Source organism: Pinus tabuliformis, chromosome 5_2 (genome assembly GCF_031772625.1).
Source record: "Pinus tabuliformis cultivar Carrire ecotype Pingquan chromosome 5_2, CPIR1, whole genome shotgun sequence".
NCBI classification, from domain to species: Eukaryota; Viridiplantae; Streptophyta; class Pinopsida; order Pinales; family Pinaceae; genus Pinus; species Pinus tabuliformis.
The window spans coordinates 1,101,755,436-1,101,775,023 of NC_142306.1; the positions used below are offsets into that span (position 1 = coordinate 1,101,755,436).

Sequence of the window (19,588 nt, forward strand, 5' to 3'; positions counted from 1 at the left end):
ACAATATAATGTGCGGTTTCACAATATAATGGACAGGTTAAAGTTAAGCTGTCAAAGATATGCTTGTGAGAGAAGATTTATAACTGACAATTTTAACCTGCATTGAATCTGTGAAGGCATTGCTTTAAGTTCCTTTACCAACATTGCCTATTCCCAAATGTGAATAAATTTTAACTCAGATCTCAGAAGTAACAATAAACTGTAAAATGTTTACACTTGCTTTCATTGCAAGTCGCAAAACTCTTTTCATCTTACTGCAAGAAATTTTAAAATAAAAAATTTATTACCAAATGTTTTGTTTGTTTAGTTTTATTTGAACATCCCTTTGAGAACACCCTGTTCTATAGGACGTCTTTCCTTAGAATCAAGTCGAGAGTTGAATAAATAACAATGTAACCAAAAAATAGTGAAATCTCCCACAGCTTTTGAACTGAACTCAGCAAATCACCATATAAAAATTGCGAGAACATCATGTATGAATATCTCATACACGTAACCATGACTTGTATTATGCTTAGATTCCGGCAGCAACAGAAGAATGGTGTGTATTCCACTGTCTCTTTACATGAACACATTAATTAGTATCTATTTTGACGAATGCCTTTGAATAAAAGACTTGCAGTTGCAGTTGCAGTTGTGCTCGCTTACAAAAAATAAAGCTAAGCATAGTCTAAATCATATTGGGATAATTTTCCTCTAGTAATAGAGAATATATGCACTGCTATCTTCAATTTATCCACAGAAAACTGAGGTTGATCAGAAGACTGATTGGTTGCACAGTCAAGAGGACCATTTTCACTGCAAGGAAAAATGGGCAGTTAAAGACTTCTATTACAGCAACCAAATCAGATGGAAAAAGGATCATTATCATAGAAATATCTGCTCTTAAGTAAGATTCATTACAAGCAATAAAACTAAGACATTAATTTCCTTTTCTTTTGGTTCTGAATAAGATTGACAGAGCCAACAAATGAGAAAATGCTAAGTGTCCAGTTTATCAGATTCCTGTAGCTTAATAAGGGAATGCATTCAGAAATATGGTGAGAGAGAGCAAACAAAGATTAGCAAAGTATGATCCATTAAACATAAGAAGACAGTACTCAAAGCAACAGCATTAAATATAAAAAACAGGGACTATTTCCTTAATAAAAGATGAAACAATATATATTATAAAGCGAAGGGACCCTTTAATAGTATACATTAAAATTGAGCACAACAAGATGATAATCTGAACTTCACTGTATGATTTATAGAAAAGGAAAAATGCTGAATACAGTACTCAGACTGCTAAGAACACACCGATGCCATCTCAGGCACAAAAAGCTCAGTCATGAAGAGGAAAGGAAAGAAAATTCAGGAACCAGCTCAGCCAAGCAGGAAGTGCACTAGAGTTGGAGCTGCTCAACAATGAAAAATAGGAATGTTTTGTGCACTTGGAACAACAAATTAGAGTTTTAGGAGAGCATGGGTGGTTTGTGATGTAGGCAGATTTTGGGCACATGATGGCATATAGCAGCGCTAGAAGATAGCCTATCAATGATGGTCAACAAGGAACAAGGCTATCAAAGGGTAGACTAGATTGAGGGCAAACAATATAGTTTTATGGCTGAAACATGCATAAAACAGCAATAGTTATGATGGCATCAGCTTTATTTTAGGGTTTTAACATGCAAAAAATGCTAGATTTTGCCTTATTCAAGTTTATTAAATGCAATCCCTTGAATAGAGCACTAACACATAAATATTAAATTGCTGAAAATTCAAAATTAACTTAACTCTAATCATAGTTATCAAAACAAAAAGAGAGAATATATTTTTTAAGGCTTGGTCAACACCTACGAGACTAGTGCCTTGATCTAATTGGGCAATGTAGTACTTTAGGGCAAGGTCTATGAAAAGGACCTTGATGAAGAGGCTGAGAGAATGATTATCTCTATTTACAAACCCTAGCGAGTTCCCTAATGGGAGATTTTAAATTCAAGAAATGCATACATCAAACTTATTTTGAAGGATTCGAGGAAACAACTTTTACATACCATGAAAAATTAAGATTTCAAGGAAAATATTGCAATTTTTAATATGGCACACATAGAAACCCTAATTCACATAATATAGCATGCAAAATGGAAGAAAATCAACATGAAACTTACACCATTCCACAAGAATCTCTTCAATCAATCCTAAAGAAGTCTCCCCATGCAAAAATTCCCTTCAAAAGACAATTTGCTCCACAAAATCACATTGTGTCCAAGTAGAAAGAGACCAATAGCTAGGTGCACTTCTTAAGAGAGAGAAGTGTGATGAATGATGATGATGAATAAATGAAAGTGACTTCCCTATATTTATATGAGGGTAACAAAGTCACTTTCATTGATTTGCAAGCAAAAGCCCTAAAAAAAAGTTTGCTTGAGCACTCAACTAGGTCAAAGGTCACAAGTCGACCTTGAGATAGCTCTAAAACATAGTAGAATGCCAAAATTAACTCACGTGTGGAAATAAATGTTCTCCACCATGACATCCTCCTCCAAGAATCATAAATAATGCATCAAACAAGCAATGAAATGGTGCAAGAGTGCTCCGTGCTCCTCACTCTAAGAAAATCTCAAAATGCATGGATACATCTCTAAAAGGCACCTCCTCCACCATGACATCATCCATAAGGAGGCCTATGTCACCCTTCCAAGGCATGTAGGAATGACATGGCACTCTCTAGGGCAAGCGTTGGCACAAAGGAAGAATGTGTCGGCCAGTGTAACAGGAATCGTCGAGTGATTGCGAGTAAAAATTGGCACGGTGTTCAAACGAGTAGAGTCAAAACTCTGCGACTCAAATCGCGTTGACCGAGTTTGACTCGTGGTCAACACGAGTTTGACTCGCGAGTCTGCGATTGGGCCGATTTTCACTTTTTTTGGCATTTTTTTCAGAGTCTGCGATTATTAGGTTTGTTGCCGCCGGTTTAGGATTGTCACTTTTGCTTCGCAGTATCGGATTTTCACTTCGCTGCTGCCAGTTTTGGGTTTTCAGTGTTCACTTCGCACTGCGCAGAGACACCGCATTCCATAGACGTCGCAGTTCACTTTGCAAACAAACGGGTTTTTGTTTTCACTTTGTAGAGACGGGTTTCTATTTTCCAAACAGCCACAATTCGGTTTTCCAATGTGACGTTCTCAACTTCTCCCTCCACCGCAATCAACGATCATTGCCGCAGTTCAGTTTTCCACTACACGCACTTCCTTTTCACAAAGGCCTCAAATGAAAAGTCTTGGTACGTCTTCGATCAATCAAGATATGAGCATCTCCACGATTGATTTTATAATGGAAGCAATAATAGATTTGATTTCAATTTACTATAAGTATTTTGACCAATTTTATCAAGGATATCTTTCTCAGTCACATTCTCTTTGCAAACTGTAGTAACCCCCTTTCAGGCTTTTCCTTTTTGATGTTTTCGTTGTTCATCAGAATGAGAACTGTTATTGTTCTTGGACTCGTACCTCCAAGATGGATAGGAGCATTGACAAGTTGCCAACTTATGGTTCAAAGTTAGTATTACATTATTAATACTGAGACTGAGACTGAGTGTACTGGTTAGATTTGAATCCTTTACTCTGTTTAGACCAGTGTTGATAATATCGCCGATATTCGGAAATATCGCGATATTTTCGGCGAGCCGAAATATCGCCGCAAAAATATCGCGATATTTTCCGGTTTTCAAAATCTCACGCGATTTCCGATATTTCGGCGATATCTCGTAAAATATCGCGCGACGACTGAAAATATCGCCAGCGAGGTTAAAATCAGTCCGCGCGGCCTGTATAAATTGATTTTTGGGTTTTTTCACGTCATTGTTTTTCTGAGAGCTGGAGCCGGAACGTGGTCGCTGCGAAGGAGGGTTTGAACTTTGAAGCCATTATTGCAAGTGCCAAGAACAGGTATGATCTCATCTTCGAAATTTGAATGCCATTAAAATTTTAAATAGACTGTAGCATGACTGCGTAGCAGTGAAGCCTCTGTCTTGGTCGCAAATAAAGCAAATATTGTAAGCATACAGCGAGGCCGAGCACTGATGTTATCACAATTGATAAACCGGGTGCCGCCATGGGACATATGTCATAAACCATTCAGAAAAACTCTTGCGGGTGCCGCCATGGGACATAAACCATTCAGAAAAACAGAGACAGATTGGCTATGCAGTGAAGTGTGAAAGGCACGAGGAAGGAACTGCGAGTCAGCAGAGAGTGAGGTATTGCTTATTGAGTGGACAACCACCACAACGGCTCTCTCTCTCTGGACTCTACCGCTCATTCCAATCACACCCAGCAAGACACAAAAAGCAGTATCATATTTAACTGAGCCTGGTGCCACCACTAATTAAATAGGAAAGCCAGAGTTGATAGAAATTTACTACCTCACCATTTTCATGGCTTTCTCTGGAGTGAGTTAAGCCAGAGTTGGATTTGGATTTGATATTAATAAAGAAATTTGAGAAACAGGCATGTTACAGTTAAACACAAATAATTTGTATTATTTATATCTAAGTTAAATTACAAAAGGCCTATAAAAATATTGAGAATATTGTCCATAAAATCTCTCTACAAAACTCCAACAACCAATTATGTAATTTTATTTATTATAAATATTATTTCTAATATAATTATCTAATTTTATTTATTAGAAATATTATTTCTAATATTTATATAAAAATAAATATTATAGCAAATTATACCACCTATAAAACCTTATAATGAACACAATTACAGGTTGCTAATGCTGCAATCGGAGAGCACAAATATTTAAAAACAAAAGTATATGACACAGCTGGCATGTCTCGATGCCATATTAAACATGTTGCCGCCTTGTGGAAGGTTTTGACTCTTGAGGACTGTTTGACTTTGTGCTGCTTCTTGAAGACCATTCATTGCCAATTATCCCAGGGCCAAGTCTGTTGTCTATTTAAGCTAAACAAAAAAAGCTCTTTCCTTTTTTTGCTACATTATCAGAAATATTTAGGCTGTATCAGAAATAAAATTTCTTTCCTCCACTGATCTAAGAGATAAGGATGTTGTTTTGTAAAATGATGTGGTTATTAACTTATTTGTAATTTTGTATTACTTATTAAGTTACTAATTCCAAATTTTTTTTGGTGCTGTAGGTTTCCTTTTGAGTTAGCCCACTACAAAATACAAATATGCCAAAAACCTTGGACCCATTTTGGGAGTATGGGATCCCTGATGGTGGGACAAATCGTGCATATCTTGCATGCAAATTGTGTGGGACCAAGATGACAGGTGGGGTTACATGACTGAAATACCATCTTGCTAGACTCACTGGGCATGATGTTGGCATTTGTACAGTTTCTAGTCCGGAGCTTATACAAAAAGCTCTTGAGGCAATTGAAGAAAAGGACAGAAAGAAGGAAGAGGCGGAAAGAAACAAAACTGAACGTGCAGGTAGATCTTTCGGGATATCTTCTCCTGATTTTGATGTTGAGGGTAGTGGCCCTACTGGCCCTAGTGGGAGGGGCTCCACAACTGGCACACCATCACATGCTAGCGCTACTGCTAGTGTGAATGCTAGGTCATCATTTTTTGTTCCACGAACAGGAGCTGGAGCACAACCTGGCATAAAATCGCTTGTTAAAAAAAAGGAGAAGCAAGAAGCAGATAGAGTCATGGGGAGGTGTATTTTTTGGAGCGACTTACCTCTCAGCATCACAAAAACCAATCCATTTTGGCAGCCAATGTGTGATGCTATTGCTGTTGTGGGCCCAGGGTACAAAAGTGCCACATATGAGGAGTTGCGGGGGCCAATTCTTCAAGCAGAAAAACAGGACATCAACTCTAGATTGGCGGAGTTGAAAAAGACATGGGAAGTCACTGGATGCATAGTGATGTCTGATGGTTGGACAGATAGGAAGGGTAGGACCCTTCTAAATTTCTTGGTACATTGTCCTAAAGGTACCATGTTTATTAAATCGTTGGATGCATCAGAACATATCAAAGATGCAGCAACAATATGTGAGTTGTTAGATGGGTTCATTCGGGAGATTGGTGTGCAGAATGTGGTGCAAGTCATAACAGACAATGCAACTAATTATGTGTCTGCCGGCAGAATGCTTATGTAGAGGCATCCCACATTGTTCTGGACTCCATGTGCAGCGCATTGTCTTGATTTGTTGCTTGAGGATATGGGGAAACTCTCCTTCATCAAGGAGGCAGATGATATGGCTAGGAGCATCCCCAAGTTTATTTATAACCATGCTTTTGTTCTTAGCCTTATGAGGAGGTTCACTAGAAACAAGGAGTTGCGGCGTCCTGCCATCACACGTTTTGCCACAACCTTTATTACTCTTCAGTCTTTGCTTCGATGTCAGTTCGAGTTGAAGCAAATGTTTGTGTCTGATGATTGGCGTAATTGTAGATACAGCAGGAGACCTGATGGGAGAGCCATTGCAAAAATGGTGTACTCTGAGACATTTTGGCGTGGAGTACAAGAAGCATGTGCAGTTAGCGAACCTATAGTAAAGGTTCTTAGATTGGTGGATGGAGAGAAGCCTGCAATGCCTTATTTGTATGAGGGCATGGATAGGGCCAAGGAGGCCATTCGTTCCTATTATGCAGACAAGGGTTCTGCTGGCCTTGATAGGCAGATGATGTTATGGGATGTGATCGATAGTCGGTGGACAGGGATGCTTCATCGACCCATTCATGCAGCAGCACTCTTCCTCAACCCTGCATTTTCATACAAATGCAACTTTGATTTTGATGGCGAGGTGATGGAAGGGCTCCATTCTTGTATTCAGAGAATGGTACCTGATTCTGAGCTTCGTAGCAAAATCAAGCGTGAGGTACAGTGTTATCAGGATTGTGTTGGCCTATTTGGCTTTGATGATGCCATTAGGGAAAGGGCCCTCTTCATGCCACGTAAGTGACAAGTCATCACTCATTAGAAATTAGAAATTTGAATTTAATTATGTTTTAACTTTTAACTTTTAACTTTTAAGTTTTTGAATTTTTTATTTCATTATTTTGTTGTAGATATTTGGTGGCGAAGCTATGGTGCAAGGGCACCAAATTTGCAAAAATTGGCTATACGAATCTTGAGTCAAACATGTAGCTCTTCAGGGTGTGAGCGCAATTGGAGTGTATTTGAGAAAATACACGCCAAAAAGCGCAACAGGTATAACTTTGAACTCAAGCCTTCAGTTGAGCAATTACACTTATTGTAATTTTTAATTTCTAATTTATGACCTTCAAGTGTCGAGAGTCAAGAGTCAAGACTCATTACTTTTTTTGACACTCTTACAGGTTGGAGTTCGCACGCCTCAACGATTTGGTGTATGTGCATTACAACATCCGACTTCGAGTGAGGCAAATAGAATCACCAGTGGATCCAGATGCCATTTCCTTAGACAATATTGATGTATTGTCTCCGTGGAGGGTGGAGTCTCAGGAGCCCATATTGGAGGAGTCACCTTCATGGTTAGAGCCAGTGGCAGATGATCCATTAGAGCAGGGGCAGCAAGAGGAGGACTCGGAGTCAGAGGAGCAGCAGCACTTAGAGGAGGAGCAGGAGGAGCAGGAGGAGGAGGACACTGCGGGAGCATCAACATCAACACCATCTGCTATAGATATAGGAGAGCATAGCTCCATGCCTAGCACTCATTATTTGACATTAGGTGCAGAGGCAGTGTCAGGGCCTTCTACTACTAGGGGCAGGCCTGGCAAACAGCCCATCATGTTTTCCCGTAAAAGGGGGAGAGGGCAGTAGATAGATAGCTACTAGTTTTATTTGTTATGCTACATGTAACTCAGGATGATGAGATACTTTTATTATTATATGTGATGTTATTTTGTATTGGTTCTCCACATTTGAGTCCTTGAATGGACAATTATCAGGGATTAGCACGATTTGGTATCGTCTTTGATATATCATTTCTATTTGACATCATATATATCAGTGTTTTCTTCATATTTATGTGCCAATGTGTTTATTTCATGTTGTTATTGCTTTATATGTTTAAAAATCTGAAAAAAAAAATGAATATATTATGCATTTTTTATGCTTGTCGATATTTGCCGATAAGATATTTTCTGGACCCTCGCCGATATTTTCCCGATACACACTGGTTTAGACTGTGGTCTAATTTCCTTGATTGCGTCCTAACAGTCACTATGTAACCTTCTTCCAATGAGTTGCACCCTTTGTTGTCCTCTTCCAGACATCCAACAATGATCTAGGACTTGCGGCTCCTCTTCAAGGCACCTTACAGTAGTCTTGTACTAACAGCAACAAGAATCTACCCACAAACTAGGGGAGTCTGAGACTGAGTGTATTGTCTTGACTCTTGATCATGCAACCGCTTGGCCTCTTGTACATGCAGTTATAAAGCTTAGTTTGCAGCCAGATTGGATTTTTTTCCCTTAAAATTTTGTCTCATCACTGATCAGTAAGGCTAGTATTACTCACGCAGTTGGTTTATAATATAGACAGAGCACCCTCTTATAACTAAGCAAAAAGGGATTTCATTTAATTTTTTAGATTTCTAGCATATTTTAAATTTTTGGATCATTTTTAAATTTAATTTTTTATTGTCTTTCACAGGAGCCACAAATTAAATAGAAGCCACGACTCCAAATCTTAACAAAAGCCACAAATTAAACACAAGTCCAAAACAACAACAATGCCAAGGGAGAAGGACTTTGCTTGGGCTTATTGTGACAAGATTCCCAGAGACCCCAAGCTCCTTTGTAAATTTTGCAAAGCGAAATGTAGTGGAGGCATTTATAGATTCAAGTTCCACCTTGCACAAATACCTGGCCATGATATAGGTCTTTGCAACAAGGTTGACGAAAATGTCAAACACCAAGCAACCTTGGCAATTGATATGTTGCGTTAGCATAATGCCAAGAATGCAAAGAAAAATAGTGAAATAGGAACTCTTGGAGTTGATGGTTTTTCTTCCACTACCCCCTTGTCACCTCCCTCTGTTGAATCCTCAATGTCGTTTCCAAGTTTCCCACACATGCCTCCAAGTCCAAGTCAAACTCAAGGCCAAATGAGTCCTTCCTTCAACACTGGAGGTGGAAACATAAACACCTTTTTTGCTCCCCGCACAAAACCTGGTTCCCAACCTACCTTGGATGCCACTAGTTGGAAAAAAAATATCCATAGTCAGGCAAGGAAGGCCATTGCTAACTTTTGGTACTATTCTGACATACCTTTCCACTGTGCCAGAAGTCCTTATTGGCAAGCTATGATTGATGCAGTTGTTGTTGCAGGTCCAAGGTTCAAAGCCCCTTCATCAGAGAGCCTTAGGACAGATTTGTTGTTAGAGAGTGTTGAAGATGCCATGCTTGTGCTAGCTGAGTTTCGTTCATCATGGGTAGAAACAGGGTGCACCATCATGAGTGATGGATGGACAGATAAGAGGAATACAACTTTAATAAATTTCCTTGTATCTTGTCCCGCAGGCACAATGTTTCTCAAATCAGTGGATGCTTCAGACAAGCTTAAGACTGCCCAACTTATCTGTGAAATGGTGGAGGAAGTCGTTCAAGAAGTGGGAGAAGAACATGTTGTCCAAATTGTCACCGATAATGCAGCTAATTATATGGCTGCTGGTAGAATTTTTGAGATTAGGCACCCCACCATTTTTTGGACCTCTTGTGCTGCGCATTGCATAGATTTAATGCTTGAGGACATTGGTAAGCTTCATTGGATACATGAGGTTGTGGAGAAGGAAAAATCCATAACCAAATACCTATACAACCACACTATTGTCCTAAACACAATGATAAAATATACTGAAGGTAAAGAAATTGTTCGACCTGCAGTGAGTAGATTTGCAACAAATTTCGTATCTTTGCAATATGTGTTTGAGCAAAAGATAAATCTGAAGAGGATGTTTTTGGGACCTGAGTGGATGGCATCTAAACATTCCAAGACCCTTGAAGGCATTGAAATTGTTGCACTTGTGTTTAATGATGGTTTCTGGAAAGATGTCGAAGAGATTATTGCTGTGACAAAGTCCCTTGTTAGAGTTCTCAGGTACTTCAAGTCTTTTAACTTTTTCATTTTTTAAATTTCATTTCAAGCTTCTTTTTATTTACAATGTTTCATATTTCTTTAAATTTGAATGCTTGAACTTTCAGGATGGTTGATGGTGACAAACCTGCTATGGGTTACATTTATGAGGCGATGGATCTCACAAAGGAGGCCATCAAAAGAAGATATGGGGATGATCAGGCAAAGTATATGCCTCTTTGCGACATTATTGATGCACGTTGGGATAGGCAATTGCATTCCCCCTTAGATGTTGTTGGGTACTTCTTAAACCCACAATATTTTTATGATAAGAGCAAATTTAATGAGGATGGGGGGGTTGGCAGAGGACTTAGGACATGCATGGAAAGGTGCTTCCTTGATCCAGAATTTCAAATTCGTGTCTTTTCCCAACTACAAGATTATAGGGCGCCATCTAAATTGTTTGCCTATACCAGTGCTATAAGAGAAAGGTCTAAGATGTTGCCAGGTACCCAGCTTGAAGGCTTCATCAATTCATTAAATTTGTTTAAACTTTATTTTGTATGTTAAATGTTTTATTAAATTTTCTTGTCTTTTTAAGTTTTTACTATTTAGTATTTAGTACTTCTACTCACAAACCCTTGCCACTTGCTAGGTCTTTGGTGGCAAAACTTTGGTAGTGATACACCAGATTTGAAGAGCTTTTCCATTCAAATCTTAAACCAAGCCTACAGTGCTTCAGGTTGTGAGCGCAACTGGAGCATGTTTGAGAAAATACATTCTAAGAAGCGCAACCGATTGACACAAAAACGCTTAAATGACCTTGTATTTGTCCATTACAATCTACGACTTCGCAACAAGCAAATACTAGGTGAGACTCGAGAGCTTGAATTTGAAGGTTTCATAATCTAGTTCGTACTTTAAAGTTCAAACTTCAAAGTCAAACTTTAATTCACATTTCAATGTCTCATGATAATGACTGGTTTGGATCATTCACCAATCGACCTTGAAGAGATAGATTTGCAAACTACAAATGTGGCAGACTGGGTCCAATTAGAGGAGGCTCCTCTTTTAAGCCTTCATGGCTTGGAAAACTTTGAGAGTCAAGCAAGCAAAGGAGTGGGAGGAATCGCTTCTAGTTCTCACTCAAGAGTCTTAGACTCTTAGTTACTGATTTTTTTCTGATTAGTATGCAGCTTTTTGTAAACTTTTAGAAGCATATGCCTTTGGTTCTATGTAGTCACTGGTTAGGAGTCAAGACTCAGTACTTTGGATCATGTTTGGACTCATAACATATATGAGATACTTATTCATTCGTGATATTTTGGACATCTATTGATATTATGCATTGTTTGGACATGGCTTTACCGAATATTAATGAAAAATGTTTTTTTTTTAATTCAATATATGTGTATATTTTTATTTATTGAATTCACCGATTTTTGTCGATTTTTTCCCGATCCGATTAAAACTCTTCGCTCTTTTGCCTCGCTGATTTTTTGTTGATTCCGAGTCTGGTAACATGGTGGCGACCCTCCTAAGTCATCTTAGTGACATGCATCATCATCTGAGCTCCAAAACAAGGCATCATTGATCAAACAAGGTAAAGGCCAGCTTGGGGGTGTCCTAGGTCCATTTGGATACATCATCAAGTAGTCCAACACCCAAGCTCTCAACTAGCTTGGGGGTGTCCTGGGTACATTTGGACACATCATCAAGTAGTTCGACAACCAAGCTCTCAAGCTCAACATTTCAACATCTATAGGTACATCAAGAGGTGTAGAATCATGTAGAAGCTACTCAAGAGCTAATGCTCATTACTAGAGAGGCGACATTGGGGCCATAAGGTCATATTTGCTCCCAAAACAAGGCAAAGTATGCTTTGGAATGTGTTGGAAAGGAGTCAAGCCATCACTCAACAGATCCCCACTGCATGTGTGATACCACTTGAACAAACCTTTTAAAAACAAGTGAAATCAACATCACTAGGGACATAAAAACATTAAAGCATCATAATAGACCATATCTAATGCTAGGGACACAAAAATACTTTGCACAAGACTTATCTTAAAATGTGTAACTAGCTCAAAATTTGTAAACGAGTTACCTCTCTATGTTAGGGATGATTAAGTCAACAAGCCTATTAGGTGTTGTGAAAAATCAGAAACCCCAAATCCTACTGCAGCAACTGATAATATTTCTTCTATTTGTTAAATTAATTGAACAAATTATTTGCAGTTTTCTACGACAAATATCGAAACTAATACACTGCAGCTTTCACAAACACAATATTGCGGAAGAAAAATAATGCTGGAAGAATAGAATCACACACACAAAAATAACACTGTTATTTTTGGACCAATGTCCCCAGAAAAACCCAACTTGGAAAAACCAGTGCAGCCGCTGAGGGTTTTATTTATTATGCAGTACTAAATCTGAGTACAAATGTATGGAAGCTCAAATCTAGATTTCCATACAAAGAAATCACTGACAGAAGATTTAGTGAGAAAAATCTCACTCCCACCAATGATCCGACACTGACCTTGGCTCAAGATAAGTTGCCCCTTGCTACCTCTGCACTGCCTCTGAGGCAGCCTACGTAGATCTGCATCCCACAATTTGTATCAGCGTCTCTCTCTCTAACTAATTAGCTGCTATCTGGAAAATCGATCCTCTTAGCCTTCGCGCTACCACTCCGGCTTCTGGCACTAAATTTCGACTTCTCATCAGCAAAATACAGATCTCCCTCTAAGGCTCTACACGACCTCTCTGCTATGCACTCACCGAACTAGAGAAACATCCTTCCGGTCTTACTATCCTTGCCCTTCTCTCACTGCTTCGGCTTCACTGAATCACCTCTGGCAACTAACTGTTGCTACTCCGGAGTTCGATTTCCCAAGAAAATCGAATTCCTTGTCTCTCAAGTGTGTTCTCGAACCCCCATCGAATTTCTTCTTATAATCTCTCGTTGAGGCTTCAATGACCAAGATTAAAACATAATCAATGGCTAAGATTCACTAGGACTCGATCCATGTCTTCTTCTAGAAGATTTCACCATGACTTAATTAATACCCTTTAATTAATCAGTTTCCTAAGTTTAGACTTAGGCACCATTAAAAAAAGTAATTATTTTAATTAAGTCGTCTCCAGGTGGAATTTCCAGAAACGATTTTTGGGTTTTGGACGATACATGTATTCTAGCCTCTCCACAAAGTTTCATGGCTAGAACACATCTGATGCTACAAAAATCAACACTCCCTCTTAGCGAGGAATGTGTTCTAATGCTGCAATCCACTGAAGCAACACCCTGTCTCTGCAACACCTCCTGTTACGCTGCTCATCTCTGGTTGTCACTGCCCATGAACTACTGCGCAAATTTGATAAATGTTGCATCTGTGCTTCTGTTGGCCCTGCTAAACTGCTGCCAACACTGCATCTGCATTGCAACTCCGTCTCCATCTGCCGCTGCTGCAACTACAACAATTGTAACGGAAAAGCATCCAAAATACTAAACCAATTGTGGTCAGTATGATGCATCTGTCACCCGAGTCTTGACTACTGCTAGACTCTGCGGACTCTACTCTGTGCCATCTGCACTACTGCCAATTCTGCACTACGCTGCCCAGTATCTGACCTGCTACTAGCTACTGCATCTATCCCTCTGGCACCTCACTGCACCAACTGCCACTAATCCATCCTGCTACTGCATGTTTTGGGTACCCATAGCAAGGAATTGATTCATGAGGTGGACCTCCTCAAGAATCCTTACCATCCTGTAGCTCTCTAGGGCTACAAAACTAGATCACCCCACCTCACTCCTGGAGGTATCTCAGTGATCATGGCAAACTCTTCCTCCAATCTGGAGGACAGCCTGTCAATCTCCGCAGATGTAGCCTGTTGATCCTGCTTCTCCTCCTTGCCCTTCTTCTTGAGAGGACATTGAGTGCTGTAGTGACCAAACTCACCACATCTGAAGCATTTCATTTTGGAAATGTCCTTCCTCCTGCGTTGATCCTACTGCCCCTTTGATGTGAGGGCCACATCTTCCTCTTCCTTTACTTACTTCGTCCCACTGCTGTTGCTGCTGCCAATGATGGTGGTCTTCACCAAATCTCGCCTCATCTCCTCTTGCTACAAATCAGCCCACATACGATCCCAGTCTGGCAACTTTTCTCTGCCCATAATACTCTGGACGAAGACCTGCCATTCTTCGGAAACGCTATTTAGAGAAAACCGCACCAATTCTCTAGGCTGGGGTGTTGACCCTACTCCAAACAACTGATCTCAGATATCTTGAGGCCTAGTGAGGAAGGGGTCTATGTGCTCCCCTTTCTGCATCCTTGTGCATCTCAACTTCTCCTCAAGATACATCTTCTGCTGCTCGGAAGATCCCTCGTATAGTGTAGCAAGTGCTTCCCACATCTGTTGGGTAGTATCTTTGTTAATTTTAGGTGTGTTCTATGCTTAGAGTAATTTATTTCAATTTTCACAATTAGCTCCACATCTTTTCCAGATTAGCAATCACATTAGCATTAAAGTAAACTGCAAATAGAACATAAACAAATCGCAGAAGACAAGCCAAGACAAGAGGACACAAGATGTGGCGCTAGCCAGGGACAAACCCCAATGTGGGGAACCCTTGATTAATTATTCTTATATGTTCTTCAATAGTTCAGCGGAGAGAGACAGAGAGATAGTATGTTTACAACAGAAGTCAACACTTTGACTTATCTAGATAAGAGCATAGATCATCTCTAAGAAGATGATACATGAGATCAGTTGAAGACAAGTTGCTTCAACTGATTCTCCAAGGTGACTCCTTCACCTATCGTTGTGTTGCATTTCGTCATCATGCTGCACCTCACCGCGCTGCACCATGCTGCACCCATCATCACTATGCTACATCTCATCACGCTTCATTAATCATCACTGTACCCATCGTTGTACTGCATTATGTGCCATTGTTGCACCATGTTTCCATCCTGACCTATGTGTTGGTTGCACCTTGCTTGCTTGTTGTCCCTTGCTTGCTTGTTGTCCCTAGCATGCTTGTTGTCCTTAGCATGCTTGCTGTTGCATGCTAGTTGTCCCTTGCATGCTAGCTGTAACATTGCATGCTTGGTGTATTTGTTGCTAAGTACCATACAATTGTCCCAATGTTAGTTAGTTGTCCCTTGCATGCTACTCTCCTTCGGAGACAGATGCTCCGGTTGTTCCAGCAGTTCCCGGCTCTTCTGGCAGTTCTAGCTCTTCCTCGCAGTTCCAGCTATTCCCGATAGTTCCGGCTTTTCCAGCAGTTCCGGCTTTTTCAGCAATTCCGGCTTTTCTGGCTTTTCCGGATTTTCAGGCAGTTCCGGCTTTTTCGGCTTTTCTGGCAATTCTGGCTTTTCTGCCATTTGCGGCTTTTCTGGCTTTTCCGGCAGATCCAACTTTTCCAGCTTTTCCAGCAGTTCCGGCTTTTTCGGCTTTTCCAACATTTCTAGCTTTTCCAGCGTTTCTGGCAGTTCCGACTTTTCCAACAATTCTGGCTTTTCTGGCTTTTCCGACAGTTCCGGTAGTTCCGACTTTTCCAACTTTTCTGGCTTTTTCAGCAGTTCCAGCTTTTCCGGCAGTTCCAACTTTTCCGGCAGTTCCGGCTTTTCCGGCAGTTCTGGCTTTTCCGGCTTTTTGAGCAACGTAGAGCTTATTCTCCCATGACTGCATTTAGATCTAGGGCAGCGTATACCCTAGGGCACTCCCTCTAGCTTTCATCTTCATCAAACCCAAAACAGGATGAAGTGAGATCACAAGAGTGAGTGTGTGTGTGTGACAAATGACTTCAAGTCCTCTTCTATTTATACTAAAATGTAGAGGTTGAATAGACATGACTGTTGGGCTTCTCAGCCTACATAAGTTGCTGGCTGACTTGACAATTTGTCCATAATCAAAATAAATTCATATCTTCATAAATACTTATCGGACTCGGATGATCTTTAGATCAATCCTACACCTCTCGATGAGAGGGATCGAAGAAAAATATCAGCTGCCATAAATACGATGACCCACATGGAGTTTGGCCCTAGTTGCTAATTTTAACACTCCCTCTCAACTAAGGAGAACTCCATCCGCTGATCCATATGTCCGACTGTACTATCTCTGCAATCAGTGCCCTGCACTGCTCTGACCCTAGGGCACTCCCTCTAGCTTTCATCTTCATCAAACCCAAAACAGGATGAAGTGAGATCACAAGAGTGAGTGTGTGTGTGTGACAAATGACTTCAAGTCCTCTTCTATTTATACTAAAATGTAGAGGTTGAATAGACATGACTGTTGGGCTTCTCAGCCTACATAAGTTGCTGGCTGACTTGACAATTTGTCCATAATCAAAATAAATTCATATCTTCATAAATACTTATCGGACTCGGATGATCTTTAGATCAATCCTACACCTCTCGATGAGAGGGATCGAAGAAAAATATCAGCTGCCATAAATACGATGACCCACATGGAGTTTGGCCCTAGTTGCTAATTTTAACACTCCCTCTCAACTAAGGAGAACTCCATCCGCTGATCCATATGTCCGACTGTACTATCTCTGCAATCAGTTCCCTGCACTGCTCTGCTCTACTCTGCTGAACCATGAAGAAGAAGAATTGATCGAGAATGTCTCATACCATTCTCTACTGACCTGAAGTCAGTTTCATCTGAAGAGAGTGTGTCACATCACTCTTACTGACCCAAAGTCAGTTTTATTGATCCTAGATCAATATCACAAGAGAGTGTCTCAAACCGCTCATACTGATCCCAAATCAGTTTCATTGATCCCATATCAATGGAGGTCATCCTAGCATAGGGAGTATGGTAGATGCAACGATGCGTCCATCGATAGAATTACTATGGTCCCTATCCTCATTTCCCTGCTCATTGATCAGATGAGAGGTACTTCCCATGAGTCCCAGACTGCATGGGTAGGATGCTTCGACAGGAGAACAAATCATCCTGTCAGTGGATGCCACGGAGAACAAATCATCCTGGCCCACAGTTGCCACGGAGAATGAATCATCCTGGCCCACAGGAGAACGAATCATCCTGTTCCATAGTCACCACGGAGAACGAATCATCCTGTTCCACAGTCACCACGGAGAACGAATCATCCTGGCCCACAGGAGAACAAATCATCCTGTTCCACAGTCGCCACGGAGAACAAATCATCCTGGGCCCTGGCCCATAGGAGAACGAATCATCCTATTCCATAGCGCACCACCAGGGGAGGGTGAGTCGCCCTGTGGTCATATGTTGCTCTAGTAAGTACCCCAAGCCCCCCCGAGCTCCTAGAACTCAATGCATGCAACATGCAGGACCCTTATAAGAAGGTCTCTCAACGACTCCAAGTCATTCAGAAAAGTTACAGATTTGACCTTTCCCAGGGGCTTTGACAAAAAATGTCTGCAACCTATACATCAATCTCAATGTGATGGAGCCTCCTCGCTCATCAACTTACCATATCCCAGATAAGGCAATATCTGATGTCTATCTGCTGGAGCAATCATCGAATACGAGATTCCTCAATAATCGAATCCCACCTCTAGTTGTCACAGAGAATCACAGTGGTATTCATCATGTGTACAAACAGCTCACTTAAGAGCTTCTGCAACCATGTTGCTTCACACAAGATCATACTCGTAGCTATGTATTTAGTCTCGGCGATGCTTATAGCAATCGATTTCTACTTCCTGCTCATCCATGATATCGAAGCAGAATCCAAAGAGAACCAGCACTGAGAAGTGCTCTAGTGATCCTCCACACTGCTTGCCCACTTAGCATTCGAATAATCATGTAGTTTCATATTTTTGGTGGTGTATCTCAATCCATGATAGATTGTGCGCTGAAGATATCTTAGAAGATTCTTGGCACCAATCTAGTGAGGCTCAACCAAATATGAGCTCACCATGCTAATTGCAAAACATATGTCCGGACGGAAGTTCACTAAGAACATCAACGCAAATGAGTTTATGAAACTCAAAGGCATTTCCCAAATATGGTCTGACATCACTACCATATAACTTCTGAAAGTTAATATCCTCGAGGTAGTCACAGGCTTGCAATTTATCATTCCACATTCGGAATCCAACTCCCTCTTACTTCTGCAAATGAGAGGGTCTGCACTTGTCAGAAATAGGTCGTCCTCATAAGGTGTCAGTATGAGACGTCTATCATCCACAACCTTCGAGTAATGGTTTGGATCGGTTTCACTCCTAGTGAATCTCAGCTTCATCTGACAGCTATCCTCTCATACTATGCCCGGGGAGTTTTGCTTCAAGCCATAGAGGGCTTTCTTCCACCTGTATACATGAGATTCCCAATCATGAATCTCAAACTCCTCGAGTTGCTCCAAACCTGTGGACCTGCCACATGAGGGGAATGGTCCCCTTGTAAGATTTTCCTTTGGTACATCTCAGACATGTACTTTCATGCTCTTTTTGAATTCAGGCATCCTTGTCACCATCTGACTCATAGACCTTTGGTGCTATGTGTCAATGGACATGGTCCCCAGTGGACTTCCTGCAACTTGATACAACCCTGAACTCAAAAACATCTATGAAAATTCTATTTTCAAACACGTACCTTTCCATCGATGAGTGCCACCCTAAAACCTCTGATTTCCATTGCTGAAATGGACACCAAGTTCTTCTTGCGATCAGGTACATAAAAGAGATTCTGTAAATGAATTGAGTTACCCTCATTCAATTGAGGGATAACATTCCCTACACCCTTTCCGGGATAGGTGGCATCGGCTCCAAGTATAATCCCACGATTGTTTCCATCTCTACCAAATTAGAGAGTGCACCCATCTATCTGATGAAGTGCCTTGAAGCACTACAATCAATAAGCCAGATTCCTAAAGAATCTAAAGGAGATGGCCAATACAAGATAACGCTTCTTTATCTTATCAGAAACAACATTTGATTCTTCATACCTGGGGTTCCTTACTTTCTTTGAAGAGTCGACCATTTCCTTGATGACCTGCATTACCTGTCATTCCTTTGATCATTGAAGATGTCCCTGGAATGATTGTTATCTTCATCAAGAGATGTGTCTCTGCCATTCAGACACTCCTTCGCATAATGGCTGAACTTATTGCAACCAAGGCATCCGCCTTTCCTTCCACCCTTAGATCCGAACTTCCCAATGAAGTGATCTTTAGGTAGGCCATCAGAAACTTCCGCTGCACCATTCTAATAATATTCTCTGCTTCGACTTCACCCTCCGTGAATTTGAAGAGGGATGAGGAATCCACTGATCCTTTTGTCGTTTCCCAACTGTCTTCGGTGATTGATCTTTCACTCTTGCTTGGGCATTGTCTTACCTCAGCTGTGTTTCCATGTTAATTTTAGGTATGTTCTATACTTAGAGCAATTTATTTCAATTTTCACAGTTAGCTCCATATCTTTTCCAGATTAGAAATCACATCAGCATTAAAGTAAACTACAGATAGAACATAAACATAAATCGCAAAAGACAAGCCAAGACAAGAGGACACAAGATGTGGCGCTAGCCAGGGACAAACCCCAATGGGATTATG

The 19,588-nt window shown here is 40.6% G+C and overlaps 1 protein-coding gene across 1 annotated transcript in view; it reads right to left on the reverse strand.

The window, feature by feature from the left end:
- Nucleotides 1–423: 423 nt before the first annotated feature.
- LOC149163084 (uncharacterized) overlaps nt 424–19,588 on the reverse strand; it is a 289,574-nt gene continuing 270,409 nt past the window's right edge. Inside the window, exon 8 of the mRNA XM_089437519.1 lies at nt 424–798. The gene's annotated coding sequence lies outside the window, so the exon portion shown is untranslated. The remainder of the gene's footprint in view (nt 799–19,588) is intronic.